This window comes from Lycorma delicatula, chromosome 9 (genome assembly GCF_047948215.1).
Source record: "Lycorma delicatula isolate Av1 chromosome 9, ASM4794821v1, whole genome shotgun sequence".
Classification (NCBI taxonomy): domain Eukaryota; kingdom Metazoa; phylum Arthropoda; class Insecta; order Hemiptera; family Fulgoridae; genus Lycorma; species Lycorma delicatula.
This window is the reverse complement of record NC_134463.1, coordinates 11,028,171-11,041,195: the sequence shown is the minus strand read 5'-3', so window position 1 is coordinate 11,041,195 and position 13,025 is coordinate 11,028,171. Positions and strand designations below refer to the sequence as shown.

Sequence of the window (13,025 nt, the reverse complement as noted above, 5' to 3'; positions counted from 1 at the left end):
CACAATTCATAAAAGCAAAAGAAAACTTGTCGATAATCTGATTCCGGGTAAATAGTATCAATGAAGTTAGTAGTATGAAATGCACCGGTTAGACTTCGACTAAATCCGTGTTTGTAAAAATAGCATTTTATCTATAAATCAATCTATATATACAGAATTTCACACAAAGAAACGGAGAAACTTTCAGGACATATCCTATTAACCCACCGAATCGGTCTAGTGGTGAACGCGTCTTCCCAAATCAGTTGATTTGGAAGTCGAGAGTTCCAGCGTTCAAGTCCTAGTAAAGTCAGTTATTTTTACACGGATTTGAATACTAGATCGCGGATACCGGTCTTCTTTGGCGGTTGGGTTTCAATTAACCGCACATCTGAGGAACGGTCGAACTGAGACTGTATAAAACTACACTTCATTTACACTCATATATATATCATTCTCTGAAGTATTATATGAAAGGTAATTACCGGAGCTAAACAGGAGAAAAGAAAAAATTTTTTTTTTTTACTTAAAGTTGTAAATGAAAAGCTCTGCATATGCTCTCGCTCGCTCTAGCTAATAGATCAAAAAATAAATCAATCACTTAAAAACCGCTAATGAATCATCTAACAAAGAGAATGACGCTTCTCTTGCAAAATGACGATTTTATAAACGTCGGGATATTTCATACGATAAAAATAAAAATAAAAAAATAAATACCGATATTTTTTATTATTATTATCAGTATAAAAAAGGTTATACGTCATGTAGACAAATAATAAAAAAATAAATCCATTTTCTCAACAAAAAAAATAATAAATAAAAAAATGATAAAAGTAGAAAGGAGTACAGCCAGATAAAGAAACAAAGAAGAATGAAAAAAGTAAACGGAGAGTTCGTCCTCGTGTGAGTATGTATGTATATATAAACTGAACTTAAGTTGCCAGTTGGCATTACTGATCTCATATGATAGTAATTAATCCTTCCCCATCTAAACCATTACCACCACTTCCTATATAGTATTTGTTATGTTTGCACCGATGAATTTCTACATAGCAGTTGTCACTACCTCGTTGTATCCCGATGAAATTCGATCCGGACAATATGCGTTGTTTGTTCTAGCAACCGTTATGTATATAACAAAAGAAAAGAAAATACGATATTATGGCGCAAATATTTACAAAAATAAATACCACAGAAGACAGAACAAAATTAAAAATATTTAGCTAATTATAATTTTATTTAAGGAATGTAAAATCTTTCCCTATGTTATAATTTTAAAACCATGTTTTACTATTTAAGTTCTAAAAACAACTTAAAAATTGTTTTAAATTCGTCGAATAAGGTAATTGTTTTTTTCACAGTAAAATCTAATAAAAATTTGATTTCCGTGGCGGAGTGGTAGCGGCTCGGCCTTTCATTCGAATCCCGGTCAGTCACGGCGTTTCTCATTCGCTATAAATTGCATTTACATACCCGCCGCACAAGCTTCCAGCTTTTGTGGTGGTACCATCAAGCCAAAAAAACATTATCTGGATAATAATGGAACATTTGACTTTATCAAAAAACAATGAGATTTCGTATTTATAATATTAACGCAATAAAACAATAAACTTTAAATTTTTGTGAACGGGTTTAAATACCAAACGTATTTCTTTTATATTATTCCAATAAATATTCGATTTGATATCAAAAAGTCAAATTACGGGCCGTAACCGATTTTGATGTTTAATTTTTTATTCGCTCTGATCTTATAATCTCTTAAATATTTTACAGAAATTTATCCTCGGTAAGTCGTAACGATAAATAACAAATCGCTTGTTTAAAAAAATCACTAAATAAAAGTTTACTAAAAAAAAATTAATTAACTTAATTTTTATCTTTGGAAAATTTTGAATTAAAATCCACATCGTGCGAGTAAATAAAAAAATTAAAACAAAAAAATACCGGTTTTATCTAGGAGGCGTGATACAAACTTTAAATGTATTTCCTACATGAAGAAACATATCCTCTCAAGAGATTTAATTATCAGATTTGACAATTTTTTTCACACTAAACATATCAGTCATACGTATTAAAGAAATCGTATAATTCAATTTCAAGGAATCCACGAATAGGGTTACATAAAGAAAAAAATCACTTTAAAAAGAAATAAACAAGGTAAAAAATTACTTTTCCATTTAATAATTAAATACGTAAAAGAATGAAATTATAAGAATTACAAGGCTGATACGCAAAAGATTTTTAAATAAAAAAAAGCCGGCTGATTGGAAACGCAACACGTTTTATCTAACACCAGAATAAAACAATAAAAACAATAAAGTAGAAAGAGAAAGGAAAAAATCTACTCGTAAATGGATTATGAAATTATGAAAAATTCTTTCGAATGAGTACTTCAAGGTCTACTACGTGAATCGAGGGAACCTTTGTTTTACTCGCAATTCCTCAGGAGACTAGAATATCTTTATCCAGGACGAACAAGTTCAATTAGAAAAATGAAAAAATAAATGCGACATTTAACGTATGACGTAACATTTAACAATTTAAAATCGGAAGATTCTCCGCCTGAGTCTAACAACAAGAATAATAATTCAAAGAAAAAAATCAGAGTACTTGGAAATGAAGCGCCACGGCGGGGAAGGGGGTGGTTTGGCTGGCGGACGTTATTGTCGGAGGGGAAGGGGTTTAGGTATAAACATCATAACAACCACAATCCTGTCCTGTCATCGGAAGAAGAAGAGGGAGAAGAAGGAAGACCCTCTACTCGTCCCAACATCACGGACTGGAGTCCGGAACAGAGCCCAGCAGAGATGCGTCCCGAAAGGCAGCCATAACAGAAGTGGATGAAGAGGTTCTACACAACCCTTCCTTTAAAACTTACATAAAAATTAACACAAATCAGCAATTGCGACTCCTCCGGAAAAGGGGGCGCATTGCTCCCTCCATATAGTTAGTGCCCCGTTGTGGCGTATTCCTGCTAGCCTATAAAACGTTAGCACCGAAAGGACTTCAGTGGACGGTCTGAAGGGGAATTACGTCAGGAGGACAGGTTGCATAAGCCTAACCTTCCGCGGTCGGCCCATAAAATGGGTTCGATAACGCCGGTTTAACAACGGATTGAAATGCAATTAAATCCGTCCTTAAAATACTAAATATTAAATAAAACAAAACTTGAAAAATTAGACCCGTCACTTAAAATAAACCTTTTAAAAACACGCCCGATTAGAATCATCCAGCAGCAAGGGACTCCGTCCAGGTTCTGCGATCCGTAGGGAGAAATAAACTCCCGCCAACTTTGCATCCCATTCCATTCCAATCCTGTCCCTAGCGTGGTAGCACGCGACCTCGTAACAACAACCGATCAGAAATTAGACAACATAAATGACGTCATCAACACTACTAGCTTGCACTCTGTTAAAATAAAAAGGAAAAAATAACATACATGATTATAAATTTAAACTAGGTTTCTTACATCGTAACAGGTAAATATAAAATTTGCCACGCTATTGAATAATTCCTGGGCACGAGTCAAAATAAATAGATGTACCCGGACCTTCCGGTTACAACTTGCTCTATCGACAAAACAGTGTTAAATAAATTGAATAAATAAATAAATTAAAATTAACGTAATAACGCTGTTATAGCATGATGTGTAAACAAAAAAATAAATAAATAAATAATAAAAATCTTTTTTTTTATGAGACTGTGGGAATCGACTGCTATGCTCATTTGGCCCGAACGGAAATCGGTAGCGTATTTTAATACAACGTAAAAAAATACAACGTTAAATATTAAACTTAAAAAAAATTACATAAACTATTTTTTTTTTTTATTGACTTGAGTGGATTTTATATTTCATCTTATTTAAAAATGAAGGTTATATTACATTTTTTTTAAATTTATTAAACGGGATATCCACTCACAGACTTTGCCCCTGTAGTTATTATTTACTATTCGATGTATTTTATAAATATTTATGTACCGAAATTAAATGCTTTTTTTGTTTTTTTAAAACTTAAATATATTCATATTAGCGCGCGCGCGCACAGAGAGAGCGAGAGAGAGAGAGAGACTTCTAGGAATTTAAAACAACAAACAAAAAATATTAACACAAAATAGATGGATCAAAGGAAATTAACTGAAATAAATAATATAAAATATTATCGGAATGGAGAATAGATTATGTTGTTGTTTGCGCAAAATGTCCTTGAAAAGCCGGCCGGCTTCAACAGCTGACTGGACGGATCGCACGCACGCTCACCAACAACATACATGCAACAAACATAACCCACTAAACAGTATACAGTATACAGAGGCGTTGGTTTTATATTTAACTGTGGCAAAAAAAAAAACAAAACAAAATTTAGTATAATATTTTTTTAATATTTCCATACCGATGGGAAGCGTTAAAATTATCTGTATAAAATACGAAAAAAAACTCAATTTTTTTGTATAATTACTAATAATACAACGATAATGAACAAAAAAAATATTTAAAAAATACGAAATCAAAGTTCATTTATCAAACCGAAGGGATCTAGTTAAGGTTAATTAGTTTTATTTTTAGAAAAAAATGATTTGGCCAAATTAAATTAAAAAAAAAAATAATAATTCATAATTCGTCTATGAAACTAGTAGGAAACAATATTTAATTAATTTACGATTTTGATGAAATATTTTATATATTTTGTACAAATTTTATTTTATAGATCTAAATTATAAATTACCTCCACGCAAAAAAAAAAATTGGTATTTAGGATATAGGATAAACGCTGGTCGATTCAACTAGAACAAACTTATTATTTCCTTTGTTTCGGTCTGATGAATTAATTCCACAAATAAGCTTAAAGCCTGTCTGTAGGAAAGTGGAAATTGAATTTTGTTGCGTATTAAAACGCGTTGCCTAACCGGGATTCGAACCAGGGACCTCCGGATAAAAGGAAGACGAGACCACTCCACCGCGGAGGTTTCATTTAAATAACATAACTCTTAAATATCGCCGGCCTTCGTGGCAGCATCTCGGCCTTTCATCCGGAGGTCTCAGGTTCAAATCTCAGTCAAGCACGGCATTTTCACACGCTACAAAAATTGTCATTCATCTCATCCTCTGCAGTAATATCTAACGCGGTTCCGGAGGTTACTTAAATATCGAGGGACGTCGCTAGCGCTCTCTCTGGCAAGTATAACAATTTGACAGTGAGGCGGCGACACTACCTCTATAATCTTATATATGAATAAAAATTAAAAATGTAATCTTACGCGCAAAACGGTTTTTCGATTAGCATTCTTGTTTTTTTATTGGAGCGCATAAAAATCGGCAAAGCAAATACTCTAAAAATATTCACACTTTAGAAATGGTCCGAGTGAGATCAGCTGATCATGATCGGTCAGAAACAACTCAACCAATTTTAACATGCATACCTATATTTTAATGAAACTGATGTAGTAGTTAGGAAATTTTTGGACCTATATATATATATATATATAAAACACATCCCGTAGAGTATTTTTCACGATTTAATATTTATATTGAACACTGTTCACGCTTTTTCAGAACAGATATTTGTCTCCGAATTCATTTATAAAATTAGTGATCATTCTTTTAATATTATTAAAAGTTTAAATAAATAATAAACTTTTAGTAATAATATTAAAATAAAATCTCATAATTTACCCCCACCCCAAAAAAGAAATTTTTTAGTAACTTTTTATTGGTTGTATATTTTTTAACGGTATTTTGTTTTAGTTTCTTACATTTAACATAGTAAACGTTGAAAAATCAAAAATATTCTTAGAAAGTGATTTTGGGGTAGAAAAAACTTAATACAGATTTTTTTCAGTTAATGGTTTTGTGTTTGTTTAAATTATAATTATATATTTTTATAATCGTAACTTAACCCCACCACAAAAAATAAATTTTAGATATATTTTTTCATAAATAATTATTTTTCCTCTAAATAAGAACGAATAACCAATGCCAGGAAAGAATTCCGACTTTGTTGTCAGCTTTTATTTTCTTCAATTCCGGTATCGTGGTTTTTTATGCGTACAAAGTTTATACACGACAAAAATTACACTACATTTTTACGTTATTACTGTTTACTGAATCAAATCCTTCTATTTTCACTTAAAAAAAAAAAACCAGGAGAGATATTTTCCATTGTTCAGATCTACGGCACAGATAATAGAAGAGCCTCATAGACCCTTAAAGAAAACTACTTGCATCTAACCGAAGGTCAAATATCCCCCCCCCCCCCTACCAAGCCCTGTTATTAAAAACCCTTTCTTTACTGTTTAGCCTCCGGTAACTACCGTTTAGATAATTCTTCAGAGGATGATATGTATGAGTGTAAATGAAGTGTAGTCTTGTATATTCTCAGTTCGATCGTTCCTGAGATGTGTGGTTAATTGAAACCCGACCGCCAAAGAACACCGGTATCCACGATCTAGTATTCAAATCCGTGTAAAAATAACTGGCTTCCAAATCAGCTGATTTGGTTAGACGCGTTAACCACTAGACCAACCCGGCGGGTAATTTTTCATATCGCCTACGTATTAGGGCACCTTTAAGTAAACAAAGGTTTAAATGGCCAGACCCGTTCAAGTTACGCGGGTTTTGAATATTTTTGTTTACTGTTATTCGTTAAAATGTACCTACTATTATTACATTTTTTTATTTATTTTATTATCGGTAAGGATGACAAAAAATTTACTCGCTTTCATTTCTTGGTTTTCTTACAGTTTAGTTCCTTATTTGATAAAATTTTCAGATTTACTGGCATTTAGGTCTTTCTAAACTACTAATGAAGAATTATTTTTTCTTAGGGCCTCGAACGTATAGAATTCACAAAATACATGGAATCCTTTATTTCAGAAAGCCAAGCCAAGCCAAATTTTGTTTTTGTGAAGTCTTACTATCCCTCAACGATCTGTAGACTTGATACTGTAGCTTGACAGCTGCTCTTACTCGGTCTTGGACTGATAGTTTTTTAACATTTTCAGTGCTGGGAACCAACTACTAACTCTTTTGATATCAGAACCGATTAAAAGTAGTTGTTGCACCCGAGTCCTGCGGCATCATAGAACAGGGTTAACAGCTTAAAGGTTATTATTAAACTAGTCTGTTAGATAAGCTAGTCGGTTTGATGACCATATAGTTAGATTTAGATGTAAACAGGAACCCGATTAGCCCTGTGCCCCTCGCTTTGAAAAGAATGAAACGACGTAAACAAGCATCTCCTTTTCAGATATTAATATAGGTAGATCGGTGGGATTCGCGATGTTCAAAAATTTTAAATTCCTCAATTATACCGAGAACAGATGCAAAGTTCTTCTATCTACACAGATCGAATCTTATAGTTGGAAAAGTCATGCGCAAAAGATCGGCACAAGTTAAACTTTACTGCGTAGAACAAAATAAAAAGAATAAGTTTTGTTGATCTCACCGTCTCAAAAAATAACTTGAAAAAGACACTTTCAAAATATGAGAAATGATGGTAGGTACTCTTATTAACAACTATTCAAACCAAACAGCCAAAACATAAACTATCAGCTTTAGAAGTTTGATCCGTAACCTAAATAATACAATAATGTAACCCGATGACATAATAATATAACAAAACATAAATAGATATCGTAGCATACTTATTATCATCACACTCCTACACAAAATAAATAAAAATATATTACATTAACATTATCTGAACAACTCAGAGAAAATAACTCACAAAAAAAAATATTACCTTCAAATGAACTAAAACAAAATAAATCATTACATACCGAACATATTATACTCCAAGAATAGTTAAACTGAACTGCTCTGAGCGCGTATGTTCTAAATCGATCAAATAGAAAACAGTTTGAAAGAAATTCAATAAACACAAAAGTTCTCCTAATAAGATAAAGTTAATATTTGTCAACCGTCTTATAGAAACATATATATGCAGATTAATAACAAGTTTAATATTTTAAACGTACATGAAAAAGGCCCATATCTTAACAACTGTAACACTGTGATATATATAAACACAGAGAAACTATGTAAAATTTACAGACATAATTCAAATGCGACATACTTTTCAACCGCATTCTACATTTTTCTGCCTAATTAAAAAAATAAAAAAAAACAAACTGTTTACAATAACGCTAGCTGACACCGGAGATGAAAAGTTGCAAAGGCAATTGAAAATGTTTTGAAGTAATTCGTACCTGGGGCAGAAATAAAAGACGTGGCGCACATCTTCAGTGGCCCTAACGCTCTGGACAAAGCCTTAATTAAGCAAACCAAATCTGGCTAACCTATCTCAAAAAGCACCACGTCTCAACTATCCGTATACTTCTCGCATCGGTAAAAATTACACGCGTGTAAAGGCCATCGAGCGATTCAGTCCACCTGACCTGCCGTAAATGGAAACCCTGGTCGTCTATTTCTTTCATGTGTCCACAGGCAAGTGCCTGCTTTCTTAGCAACATACCGTAATTGACACTCAATTGCAAGGATATCGATGGGCTAATTCTTGAAATAATAAGGACCACCTCTGGAGAGACATTCCTACAGGCGTTAATCACAGATAACAATAGGAGATGCCGGGTTCTCGTCAAAATATTCCTATAACATTTGCACCTCATTCGATGAGCCCAGACAGGTGCAGCTTCTTATACAACAGCATTATATAGAACGCACATGGTTCTGAATTTAAGCACCCGATAGGGGTTGGTAAACTAATTAACGGCACTTCGTTAAATGATGGTAGCGATTTTAATATTTAATAAGATTTAAACTTTAATAAATCGTTTTATTATATAATCTGATAAAATACATTCGATCTGCGTTATTTACGGTTTCTTAGTACGCTGTTAAAAAATAATTTTTATGTTATAAGTGTAAAATACACACATATCTAATCAAAATTTGGATATTTAGAGTTTGTTTCTTTAAGATGATTTGCAAAATTTTACTCTTGTTATATCGTATGTGTCATACCTGTGAGTAAATAAACGTCCGATTCTGTCATATTTAGTAGAATCATTTCAGTTGAATCTGTAGACTCGTAGATTATTATGTCACCGTACGTTTACTTGACAAATAAATATTTTTTACGATCGGTATATAGTAATATATAATATAATTCACGTTAAGAATAGATAGGTACGCTATTCCACGGATAAACGAATTAACTGCTGTAGCGCTTACCTAAACGAATTAATTACAACAAAAAAAGAAAACCACTTAAAAGCGTTAAAGATTAGATAAATAATAAATGTACGAAATAAAAAAAATACTAAATAAATCATATAATTAGAAAAAAAGGTAAACAATAATGAATTTATTAATTATATAATATTTAAGGTTGATTAGACGAAGTTAGCGAACAAAGCGAACGTTAGATTATCGTACAAAGTTCAGTACACGAAATCAATAGTTACCTAATCTAACCGTAATCTTGACCTAAACCTAACTAAATTCAACTGAATTTTACTTAAACCAAGCTGTTTATTCCGTAAATATTAATATTTTCCAATGTTGAATTATAACATTTTTGGTGAGGGTACTATGTAACTTACAAGGGACGTAACTCGGGTGAAAAATTTCAATCGTAACGAATAACTTGGAATATACGTTGTTTAGGACCTAACTGTAAACAATTACCAAAATTTTAAAATAAATATAAGGTATAGTTATTTATTAGTTTTTTTGTTTATTTATTTTTTGTTATAGCCTACATTTACAACTATCATATTTTTATCACAAGATATTGTTACAAAAAAAATTTGTTTTTATTTTTTTTATTAAAAAAAAATCTATGTACGCATTGATTTTAATTCGATAACGTAGACTGGAATAAAATGTTCAGAATTTTAAAAAAATAAGGGTTCAAATACAGAGATAGAAGAACAATTGCTAACATGTACAAGAACAAAACAGCAACAGTAACAATTGAAGAACATAAGAAAGAAGCCGTAATAAGAAAGGGAGTCCGACAAGGATGTTCCCTATCGCCGTTACTTTTTAATCTTTACATGGAACTAGCAGTTAATGATGTTAAAGAACAATTTAGATTCGGAGTAACAGTACAAGGTGAAAAGATAAAGATGCTACGATTTGCTGATGATTTAGTAATTCTAGCAGAGAGTTAAAAGGATTTAGAAGAAACAATGAACGGCATAGATGAAGTCCTACGCAAGAACTATCGCGTGAAAACAAACGAGAAAAAAACACAAGTAATGAAATGTAGTAGAAATAACAAAGATGGACCGCTGAATGTGAAAATAAAAGGAGAAAAGATTATGGAGGTAGAAGAATTTTGTTATTTGGGAAGTAGAATTACTAAAGATGGACGAAGCAGGAGCGATATAAAATGCCGAATAGCACAAGCTAAACGAGCCTTCAGTAAGAAATATAATTTGTTTACATCAAAAATTAATTTAAATGTCAGGAAAAGATTCTTGAAAGTGTATGTTTGGAGTGTCGCTTTATATGGAAGTGAAACTTGGACGATCGGAGTATCTGAGAAGAAAAGATTAGAAGCTTTTGAAATGCGGTGCTATAGGAGAATGTTAAAAATCAGACGGGTGGATTAAGTGGCAAATGAAGAGGTATTGCGGCAAATAGATGAAGAAAGAAGCATTTGGAAAAATATAGTTAAAAGAAGAGACAGACTTATAGGCCACATACTAAGTCATCCTGGAATACTCGCTTTAATATTGGAAGGACAGGTAGAAGGGAAAAATTGTGAGGCAGGCCACGTTTGGAATATGTATAAAACAAATTGTTAGGGATGTAGGATGTAGAGGGTATACTGAAATGAAACGACTAGCACTAGATAGGGAATCTTGGAGAGCTGCATCAAACCAGTCAAATGACTGAAGACAAAAAAAAAATGATTTTAATGAATAAAATCAAATTGAAATCCCTTTAATTGTATTTCTGAATCTTGATTATACAAGTATATTCAAATTGATAATTTCTTTACCGGTTACGAAATAGTAAAAATATACATGATTTCAGACAGATGGAACGGCGATTATCTCGATTGATTTGCTCAAAACCAAATTCGAATAATCAAAATTCTGGATAATTGTAAAATTTAAAGAAAGTTTTATCGTAACTGGATAATCGTTGTAATGTTTGATAAGAATTATACTTACAAAAAACACGAAAGAAAAGTAAATGAAATTACTTATAATAATTTAATTGCAGAATTTTTTTGCGCATTTCTACCGCGTCTTTTATTAGCGAATTTTTTTTTTTTTGCTTTGTGTTTATAAACATAGTTTGCTGATTTTAAAAATAATACTTTCGAGCAAATCAGTTGAAAATTGGGCAATATATGATGAAAAACCCGTGTCATAAATCACAGATTAGTAACAAATTGAAAGAGATTCACAAAACTACGTTTTATAACAATTCCTACCACTTAAAAGGCAATTCAGATCGACAAAAAACAATTTTTACTGTATAGTGTTATTCATTAGGAATAGTTATGTGTTACATGTTTACCGATACCATCAGAAAAGATATTTATAGATATCGAGTAAAAGTGAGTGACGTTTTATGACCACAAATACCTTCTTTTTTTTTGTATGCCGTATATCATAATTTATTATGTCTTTCATTACATCGATATGTTGCTAGTAAGATAAGCTATTTTGGTAAATAATAAAGAAATTCGTAACCCTCATAGCAATTATAATACACAAGTCACACACACACACACACACACACACACACACACACACACACAAGCACATTTCTGAGAAAAAAATGGTCATATTCTTTCTAGTCTAAATAAAACATTTTACATCGTTCAAATTGTATAATAAAACTGATTCCTTTGTAAATATAAAAAAAATACCCGACTTAGATCCCATATAAAATGATTTTGTATGATCTGTTATAAAAAAATACAGTTTCTTAAAAAAGTTGAAAAAAATTAAAGTCCGTTTAATATAATAAAAGTTGGTGATAATCAATATTTCTACGCCGTATTCAATTATTAACGATTTTTCCGTTTTGTATATTTCTTTAAGATTAGATTCAATTTCTCTACTTTTTCGTTGAAAAAGCACTCGTTTTCGTGAGACATGACGTTAATGAACCCTAACGTCATACGTTAACAACGCAAAATTTAAATTAAATATGGACACGGGACGGCGGAACACAAGAATTTCGAGGGATACATATCACCTCTTAATCGCATGACCCGGACAACAGTCTTTTGCTGTTAGGTCTTTCTTATTACCGGGAGAGTAACTGTTTTTTTAATGTCGGTTATATATCGGTTCTGTTTTTGGACGCGATTGTAGACTGCGTTCCGATCCTTACGTATCGATTCGAATAACATTGCTTGGGCCGATCTTGGGACAGTAGCGTTGTATTTCCGTCTTCCCCGACACTATTCCTCTTCAGTCCGTCCACTGAAGGCTTGCCGGTGCTAGTGCCTTTCAGTCTAGCAGGAATCTCCCTGAAGAGACCGTAGTTATTGGAGGATGCAACGCGCTTCTTTTTCCAGAGGGAGTCGCATATGCTAACGTATACGGGGGGCTCTTAAGATCGATAGATTTATAGAAATTTAACGGTTTACGCTTAAAATATCCAGGCGAGTACAACTGTGCGATTTCACTACGACATTGAAAATTGATAAAAATACATTTCCTAATGAAAGAAAGTTCTATTTAAAATGTTTTAAATCACCTATTTAAATTAACTGGTGTGAATGTCAGCGTCTGAAGAGTTGAACATCCGGAAACATTTGACATCCCAATGTAGCTAACATTTAATAGATTTTTAGTACTTCTAATAACGAAAAAATACAACACACATATCCACATGTTACAAACATTATCTAACAAACAATCACTTGTTCAGTTGATTAAATATTTAAAATATTATTTTAATATTGGTGTAGATAAGTATACAAAATCTGTTTCGGCGCACATTAACTACTTCGTAATTTCAATTAAAACAGAAAGCCGGTATAGCAGTCATTGTTTATAACCGATATCGTATTTTACGAACGTTACAGTTAATTATTAAAATAATAAAAACA

The 13,025-nt window shown here is 32.2% G+C and overlaps 1 protein-coding gene across 2 annotated transcripts in view; it reads right to left on the bottom strand.

Annotated features, from left to right (window-relative positions):
- Positions 1–12,809, bottom strand: part of LOC142329734 (nucleolar protein 6-like) — a 110,021-nt gene extending 97,212 nt beyond the window's left edge. Inside the window, exon 1 of one of the 2 annotated variants that reach the window (XM_075374470.1) lies at positions 12,671–12,809. The gene's annotated coding sequence lies outside the window, so the exon portion shown is untranslated. The remainder of the gene's footprint in view (positions 1–12,670) is intronic. The other variant, XM_075374469.1, reaches the window with a different exon arrangement.
- Between the last annotated feature and the right edge of the window lie 216 nt (positions 12,810–13,025).